General features: G+C 41.1%; 1 pseudogene; it reads left to right on the top strand.

Moving 5' to 3' along the window:
* The first annotated feature begins 2098 nt into the window (after positions 1–2098).
* On the top strand, positions 2099–2404 carry LOC105882087 (alpha-ketoglutarate dehydrogenase component 4 pseudogene; annotated as a pseudogene).
* Positions 2405–9295: the final 6891 nt, after the last annotated feature.

The following is a 9295-nucleotide window of genomic DNA, read 5'->3' as shown; positions in this document are numbered from 1 at the left end:
GACCTCCAGGTCGCCACAGCAACAGACACTTTCCTAAGTTAACTGCTTTAGGTCCTCTTGACTGCACTGACATTTGCTTTTTTCCATATTAGTTTTTATTTTATTATCAAATAAAGTTTATCCACAATAAAAGTAATAATACATATTCATTACATAATTTTGGAAAAGGGAAAAAAATAAGAAGAAAAAAGGAAATCCCATTCATAAATCTATCAGAGATAACTCCTGTTGTTTAGGATGTATTCCCTCCCCAACTTTTTGCTGAGAATATATTATTTGTATAACTGAATAGTTTCATAGATATATTCATATGAAGTAGTATATTCTGATTTTATGAAAGGCTCCACGTCTCTCTATCCAATGGTCTTGAGGATCTCTCCATTTATATGTCTATTGAAGACTCAATATTTTCAAAGCAATTTCCCAGAAAATTGGTTCCTTTTAAATTTTCTATCTACACAGTGAATAGTATCACTACTCAAGGAAATGACAAAACCAAAAACCTGGGTGACATCCTTACCTTTTCCTCTCCCTCACTTCTGGTGCTTAAATCAGTCACAGAGTCCTTTGAATTCTACCTCCTGAACAGTTCTCATTTAGCAATCACCTCTTCTATCTTAGATCATAACTCTAGGTTAAGATTTCGCATTTTCTGCCTGAAATATGGCATTAAGCACCTAATTAAAATTCCTTGTTTCTAACCTTACCTCCCTTCTAAGCTGTTACTCAGAATGCTGTCAGAAAAACGGGTGTTATTTCCCAATTGTTGTCTTTTCCCAATCATGTCATTTCCTTATTTAAAAATCCTTCAACAGCTTTCCATGGCTTGCTGAATAAAGTTCAAATTCTTTAGCCCAGGACTCAAGGCTTTTATGCACCTTTCAGAGATGTCCTGCCTCTCTTCCTAGCCTGATTGGTCCCCTTACCCCACGTCCCTTTGCTATGGAAATGCTGGGTCATGCTGTTTCTTTCTTTCAAGACTTTCTTCATTCTCTTCTCTCTTCCCCTTCTTATCTAGCTAACTTCTACGCATTCTACAAAAGTTTTATGAGCACCCTTTATTCAAAGAGGCCCTCCTTGACCTCCTAGTCTAATCGAGAAGCCTCTGCTAGGTGCCTCCATGTCACCATCTGAAGACAGCTATCCTACCACGGAAATGCTGATGTACTTTGCTGTTTCTTCTACTAACATATGTATACATCTTCAGAGTTGAAACCGTGTATTATTTGACTTTGTATTCCTGATACCTAATCCAGTACTTGGCACAAGACAGACTCTCAATGTTTATTGAAGAAATAGTTTTATATGGGTGTTCTATCTCCAAGGACGGTCTTTTTTTTACTTTACAATTCCTTTATGAGTATGTGAAGAGAGATTGTTGCATGGATGTGAAGGAAGAGGGAAGAAAATATAGAAATTTATATAGATCATCACAAAGGACTTACCGTTACGGGTTTCTCATAGCTGTTTTTAGGGTACGCCTGAAACTGAACTGAAGTGTAAAAGTAGGAAGAGACGGGTAGTTGCTTCATTTAAAAGTCTAGTGTAATGTACTGTATGTTTTTAAAGGGAAGTTGTTTCAGAGTAGTATCCTTTCAAGTACTTAAATAACATGGTATGATAATAACAGAAAACCTACTATCATTTAAAATTATACACTTTAAAAATATTGAGTACTAAAAATCACATACAATTTGCATTCCTAATAGTTGAATTGTCATTAATTTTCTATGTAAAAGTTTTCCTTCTCAAGGCTCTTTCATAATAGGGTAATGCTCATCCTTCACCTTCCTTGTGGTGTTTCTTCGTTCTTCAATAATAAAGCATTTCACATTGAGGCCTATAATTTCCTCAATGGCATGACTTCAAGAGGAAGGTTACTTGGCCTTAGAAACGAGTCATCAGATATACTATTATAGCATCTCAGCAATTTGATGGTTCCTACCCATGAAACCCTAATTCTTTTTCAAGTAGTACCATATAATGTTAGAGATAAAAGGGATCGCAGGTATCATGTAATCTATAGATTTCCTGCCAGAAAGTGGTGGGGACGAAGATGGGAGTGGTTTGTATCAAAAGCTTATCAAGAGAGGTCCCGATGGGCGGCAGGAAGGCATCTGCCAGGAGGGTCATTGGGGTGGTCAAGCCACAGCCCCCAGCATGGGGTTTCTGCCAGGAGAGACAGTCCTAAACCCAATGTATCAGAAGCTTTGAGACCAGCAGGGCTACATCTCACTCTTCTGAAATTTCACAGTGTTCTACAGGAAGTAAGTCACTAGATTTGCTGATGAAGCAGGGTCCACCAGACACTGCCGAAATAATAAAAACATTACTTCGGAAATACAGAAGGAAACTTGTGTCGCAAGAATAAATTGAATTTTTCCAGTGCGGAGATCCAGAATAATCACTGGGCTGCTGTTTGTTATTAGACAAAAGAATTTTTACATTAAAGGACTTCCAAAATGACAAATGAGAAATTGTATATTAAACAACTTTAGTAAATATTCTTTAAAAAAAATGCAGAAAAGAAAAAAAAGTATATCAGGAACTTTTTCAAAACATCCTTGTCTTCATGGTTTCCTCCCTCCTGAGCCCTGAAACTCTTGTACATTTGGTGGCAGGCGCGAGTGTCAGCCGCACACGATCGCACCCAAACGAAATGACTTCCAGGTGATCACTATATCCCCTGTCCCTGTCTTTCTCTTTGAGTTGAGAACTACTGAGTGTTGGTTTCATTTCAAGGACACTGTAGCTGAGAAAGTTGAAGTTTCAGTGACTTGTCCTGAGTCACGCCGCTAGTTACAGCAAAGCCAACGCTCGCACCTCCGGCCCCTGTTGTTGGCCAAGCGCTTCTTCTCGTCCACACACTGCTTTCCTGGGCTCCTCCGCAAAACCGCCCCTTCAGCTCTGAACAATCTAGAGAAATCTTGAGCCAGACTCTCCGGCCCAAGCAGCTCTGGGGCCGCCCACAGTGCCACTCTCCAGGGGGTTGTCCTGCCCCTCCTCCTCTCACTGTTTCCAACACACTCCCAGGACTGTACACGGCTGTGCAGAGACAATCCCGAGAGTCATGTCTCAAAGTAGGACCTCGCCCCCTGAATGTGAGAGCGAGGGCCAAAGAGGGAACTGGAGTGACTATTATTTTTCATCAGACCTTTGAATCTAGAGAGGCCTTAAAACAAAAGACAAATCCACCCTCAAGGGGCATACACACAGCTCCATCTGCCCACTTGCAGTTTGAGAATTAGCTCAGTGGGCCTCCCTGCCGACAAAGCCACCTCTGGGCCTACAAATCACGGCTGCCCAGTGATGAAGAATATAAACTATAATTCTGAGACCCGACATTGCCAAGCGGGGTTGCTGCATTGCTCCTCCGGAAGGCACAGATACTGTTTTGGGAAAGAAGGGACTACTTTGCACTTTGAACATAATTTTGCCATACAAGTCTCCTTCCCAAAGGAGGCACTTTGAGGTTGTATTTTCTTTCTGGCAGGGAGCAGGCCTAGAACTTTCCAAGTGAACCAACTGCCCCCTGCCCCCTCTTTTTCAGATATTGTCACAGGTAAGTAAAAAATGGTCTCACAAAGGATCCGGCTACAAGAGGAAAACCAAACCAAACCAAACACCTCACCCAAATATTTCAGGAGCCAACACAGGGAACGGTAAATAGGATCGAGGAGTACGGTGTATCAGCCCTCTTCTCTGCACAGAGAGGTGCTGGGAAAAGCACAGCCTTGTCAAGGGAGAAAGCAGAGGGCAGTGGACCTGGGAAAGCCAAGTGGTCAGATGACAGGCAGCCTGGGATGAAAGGCATTTTGGGACTGGCTCAGTCCAGTGCTGCAAACGCAAGAGGACTGTATAGTACTGGGGGAGGGGGGATGCCTGGGCCGGCTGGAAGTGGCAGCTGCATTTTATGCCCTAAGTGGGGAGGCCGAGTTGAAACCTCACATCTAACACTTGCCCTCGCTTCCAGCCCATATGCGCTAAGCCATGCACACGCAGTATAAAATGTCTTCTCTTTGTACTAAAAGTTAACAAAGCAGTAAGTGATTGCCTAGAAGGGTAAGTTCTAGAGTTTGCTCTAGCAGGCTAGAAAAACAACAGATGGCCAAGGGTTTGCTTAGCCTGCTCGCAAACCACATGATGTGAGGCAGCAAAGCTGTCATTTGGTTTTCAGGAGTTTTGTTCTGAACAGCTCGCATTCGATTCCAGGGGTTTCTAGCTGTGTGATGCGCTGGGAAGCGTGTTCCGGGCTCTCCTTCACTGCGGTAGCATGACGGGGGACAGCTCATCTGTCCTGGAGACCCAGCACGAGTGAAATGCTGAGGCAGGAGGGACACCGAGGCCACACAGGTGGGCTTACCTGCTGCCCTTCCCCCCACTGTGGGGTTAACCACATCCCATCACTTCCCCTCCTGTTGACTCTCATTTTTCTCCTTCATGATCACTATGTCAGATACCCTTTCCCAAACTTGCTGGCCGAAAAGATGAATGACCTGCGGTGCAGCGTTGTTTTTTTTTTTTTTTTTTTTCTCTCCAATTTAACTTGACATCCAGGCCATCCGAGTTTTCTAGAGAGCAGATCTTTTCTGTGCTCAAAAGCCCTCCATCACTCCTTTTTATTTGCATAATAAAATCCAAATCTGGTCCAGCCTTCAATTCCTGCATCTCAACCATCCCTTCACACCCCAGTGTCTCCAAACTCTGTATCCATATGCTCCTTGCCTGGGCCTTTGTTTCTGTTTCTCACTCACAAGAGCCACTTTCCTCTGCACTGTCAGCTGTCTCTGTGAGCTGCTTGAACAGGGTTGGGGGACGCTGGGGTGAGGATACCATGAGAGAATAATGAGAGAGTGACAGGATTGAAAGTAGGAGTCAGGAAGATGACAGTGACTCAGAGATCTCTCACATGCCGCTGCTTTGGGATTGCAATTCATCTTATACACAAAATCTAATCTTTGTAAGGCTTATATGTGTTCACCAAAACTAAGGTGACATCCGCAATCCAATGTTCTATACCGTGTATATATGCAACACTCAACTATAAGTAAGGTATAGCCATGACTTATCATAGGATATTATTCGAAATAGACATATAAAAAATTAAATCTGTTAAATAATACCCAGAAAATACTCCAAAGTGTTCTATGTTATCATTCACTTATAATATCTGGAGAAAGAGCAGAATAACATAAAATTTGAACAAATTTGCCCCAATGGGTTTTTTAGCTTCCAGATCTGCAGAATGCCTTGTCTTCTGCTTCAGTTCCTTATTTAAAAGGAAGGAGAGATTTTATACACCGCTTCTCAATATTTATTTATGCAAATGAGACACAAGTCACAAGGATATAGAGATGAACCCTGATTTATGACAACATCAAGAAAAGAGCTAAAAATAAGTGTGTCTCAGGATGATTCAAAGTGCAATAAGGGAATTTCCAATGATTTGGTAACAAATGTAGCAGCCCAACTTCATTTATTTTTCCAGCAAATATTCCCAAGGAGCATGAAAAATAACAGCTGCATAATCTGAACAGTTAATTTTTTCATGTTAGTTGATTCAACCTTTTGTGTCAAAAAAAAAGTGAGAGAGAAAGAAAAAATATAAAGCAAGAGAGTGTAAATAATAAATCAAGTTTGTATAGTAACAACTTTGGAAACAAAACTTTCAATATTCTATTAGTAGCCAAATATTAATATTCTAGTCATTAAGCCTACTTGTACAGAAATTACACAATAAACAAGATGAAGCTATGTTCTTGGTGAAAGATCTATATGAAAATTAGAATTGTAGCACCCAGGAGTTGAAAAGACCACGAGACATCACTGAATTCAGCCTCCTACAATGAAAAAGAATTATCTCCAAAACAGTGATCTCTGAGTAGACTCTTGCCTGTTGAATACTTATGGCAATGTGAGTCTCACTACCTCTGTTTTGGTTTCCCAGGGCTGCTGTAACAAGTTGCCAAAAATTTAGTGGCTTAAAAAACAAACAAACAAACAAAAAAACAACAGTGATTTTTTTTTTAATCTCAGTCCTGGAGGCCAGAAGCTCAAAGGTGCTCAGCGGGGCTGCACTCCCTGAGGAAGTTCTCCTTGTTTCTAGTGGCGGGGCTGTTGGCTTCCTTGGCTTGTGGCCACTCTGCTCCAACGTCTGCCTTCACATTGCTCCTCTGTGTGTCTCGTAAAAGGACACTTGCCTGGATTTAGGGACTACCCAGATAATATGCAATGAGCTCCTCATCTCAACATTTTTAACTTAACAACATATACACAGATCCTTTTCCAAAATAAAGTAACATTCTCAGCTCTAGAATTCATACCTGGACACATCTTTCTTTTTTTTTTTTTTGAGACAGAGTCTCATTCTGTTGCCCAGGCTAGAGTGAGTGCCGTGGCGTCAGCCTAGCTCACAGCAACCTCAAACTCCGGGGCTCAAGCGATCCTACTGCCTCAGCCTCCTGAGTAGCTGGGACTACAGGCACGTGTCGCCATGCCCGGCTAATTTTTTCTATGTATTTTTAGTTGGCCAATTAATTTCTTCCTATTTTTAGGAGAGACAGGGTCTCACTCTTGCTCAGGCTGGTTTCAAACTCCTAACCTTGAGCGATTCTCCCGCCTCGTCCTCCCAGAGTGCTAGGATTACAGGCGTGAGCCACAGCACCGGGCCAGGACATATCTTTTGAAGGGGCAACATTTAGCCCACTACCACCTCCAAAGATACTTCCTTTTTGGATGGATCTTATTAGAGAGACTTGTGCTGTTTTGAGCAGTATCTATGCATCCTTACAATTTGGGCGTAAATCCAGGGTGGGGCTCCGTCTTCTGTCGGACTGAAATGGGCAGGTTCCTCGCTTCCCAGACTATGGTCACCAGGGCTCAGGTACACGGCATGAGCAGAGCCAATCAGATGCCCTTGCGGGGCCTGGGACCCTGGAAGGGGGCAGCAAAGTCAAAGCGGGCTATTATTTGTGGCTGCTGTGGCTTGTTCCCAGCATGATCCTTCTGAGAGAGTCCATGACAACGGTGCACTTGGCAGTATTATGAGCCAGCCGTGCCGGTGATAGGATTTTGTGCAGGTCTTGCCTCTTTGTTTTCCTGTCTGGGCTTGGTTGTCTAGTCTTCCGATAAATGCTGTGAGGCATCCTTTTCAATGCATCTTTTTTCCATGTACATTACCAGAGGTTTTCTGTGGTGTTTGCAGCCAAGAACCTTGGCGAATGTACCCATATGAAGCTCAAATCTGTTTCTGGGTTGTGGCCACCTGAACATCTGAATTTTCCTCTGAAGCTGTACACAATAAACCCACATTCTTTTGCATGTAAAAAATTCTTAAAGGAGTTCCTATAATCTAGGGAGATTGAGTGGATCCTAAAGATTTGTGCTCTCTGACATGACATTTTATAGATGTCTAGATCAGAGTGGTCAAACTGGTCCTCGCGGATGTGGGTCAAAGCTAGCACCTGGGACCCCTGAGTCCTGGTGCAGCACCTTCACTGTGCTACCATCCCAAGATGGTTACCTTACCCTCCCCTCTTCTTCCTACACCTGTCTTCCAAGCCAGACATCTCCAGATTGGTTGTCCCTGATATGATTCCCAGACCAATTTAGTAGTGATGTTATGTTATTTTATTATTGTGAATAATTTTCTGTAGAAACTATCAGTTCTTTTAAATCATGGAGCTACCCTCTGAGACCTTCTGCAAGGAAAACTCTCTCCTAGGAATATCCTTAGGCTCATTCCCACAGGCCCATGCTCTGGGCCTGCCCGGATCTTCTGTCTCTATCCACGCCCCCCGGTCTCACATGCACCTGCTGTCTCCACCTCCAGGTCTCCTGCAGTTCGAGTCCCTCCCCCAGGACACCCTTTTCTCTTCTTTGGTCCTATGTGCTATGTTCCATGTTAATCACCGCTTCTCAAATATTGACCTTTCCTTCAGGCAATTGCAATCATCACTTTTTGCATTTTGGCCATATGCATTTGATTACAGTCAATGTACACCTTTATAGTAGGTTAAATTTTTTTTCCCCAAAACTGATTTATTTGCAAACCTTGCCTTCCCAACAAAATTGCAAACTCCCAGAGGATAGGCATGTGGTCTTATTTCTTTAGTATAATGGTTCAGAGGTGTTTAATGGGCACAATAGACATTTTAATTTTTCCTATTTATAAGCAACCTGCTAGTACATGACTTGTAAATATTTGTGATATTGCTGAAGCAGGACTTTTCTAATTATAAAAGTTATACAAGCTCATGAAAAATAAGAGTTCCCTAACTACCCCATCTTCCAATTCCACTTGCCCTTAATTTTACCAAAAGTGAAGGGTTTCATGTGTATCATTTTGAGAAAGTTTCTTTTCAAACATATGCATATTGTCTCTTTAAATAAATAGAAAATATTAATTGCATTTAAAATCCTTTATAGTATTGCCAAATTGCCCTTTGACTTGTTTGTAGGAGTTAGGAATTTGAATTTCCCAGGTGTGTGAGTTTGGTGAGCAGAAATGAGGCACTTAACCAGAGAGAAGAACCCGCAGCTGCCACATCTCAGGGATGCCTGTGGTTCTCATACCTTCTCATTGACACAACATGTACATTTATTTAACCCTTTCAGTAAAGTTTCTCAGAAAGGAAGTCAATGGCTGGTGCTGATAATAGCAATGGAGAAAAAAAATAAAGATGTTTAAAATAACAATGGTTCCATGGATCATTGATAAACTATTGACCTTTCAACTGAATGTGTGTGTGTTTGTATATATATGTGTGAAATTATATCTATATAATTATATATGTGAAATTATATATAATATTTATATAAAATGTGTTCTTCCTATGACTCAGTTGTCGGGGGTGAAGATATAAAAATGTACAACTATATATAGTGAAACTTCTAATAGCCATTCTAAATCCCATCTATTATTAAAAATTTGCTTATTACTTGCATATTATTCATTGTTCAGAGCCAAACAATATTGAAATAGTAACAAATAAATGTAAAGTCCTCTAATATCCCGGCCTTTTGAGAAAATAAATCATACATATTTGGTGCTTCTAGATTTTGTGACATGCTTTTAACACCGTATGGATACTTACCTATGTTTTAATCTAGAACTTTTATGATTTTACTTTTTTTAGATTTAAAATTCTGATGAACCTGAAAATCATTTGTTATGCTTCAGAATAAGAAAAGAAAGATTATTGTTTGGTTTAATTTTTTCCAATGGGTAATCAAATATACTATTTGCTAAATAATCCATTTTTCTTCCTATTTTTTTACAATGTCACCATTATCA

Source organism: Microcebus murinus, chromosome 15 (assembly GCF_040939455.1).
Source record: "Microcebus murinus isolate Inina chromosome 15, M.murinus_Inina_mat1.0, whole genome shotgun sequence".
Classification (NCBI taxonomy): Eukaryota; Metazoa; Chordata; class Mammalia; order Primates; family Cheirogaleidae; genus Microcebus; species Microcebus murinus.
The sequence above is the reverse complement of the archived record's forward strand: the minus strand, read 5'-3'. Positions and strand labels throughout refer to the sequence as shown.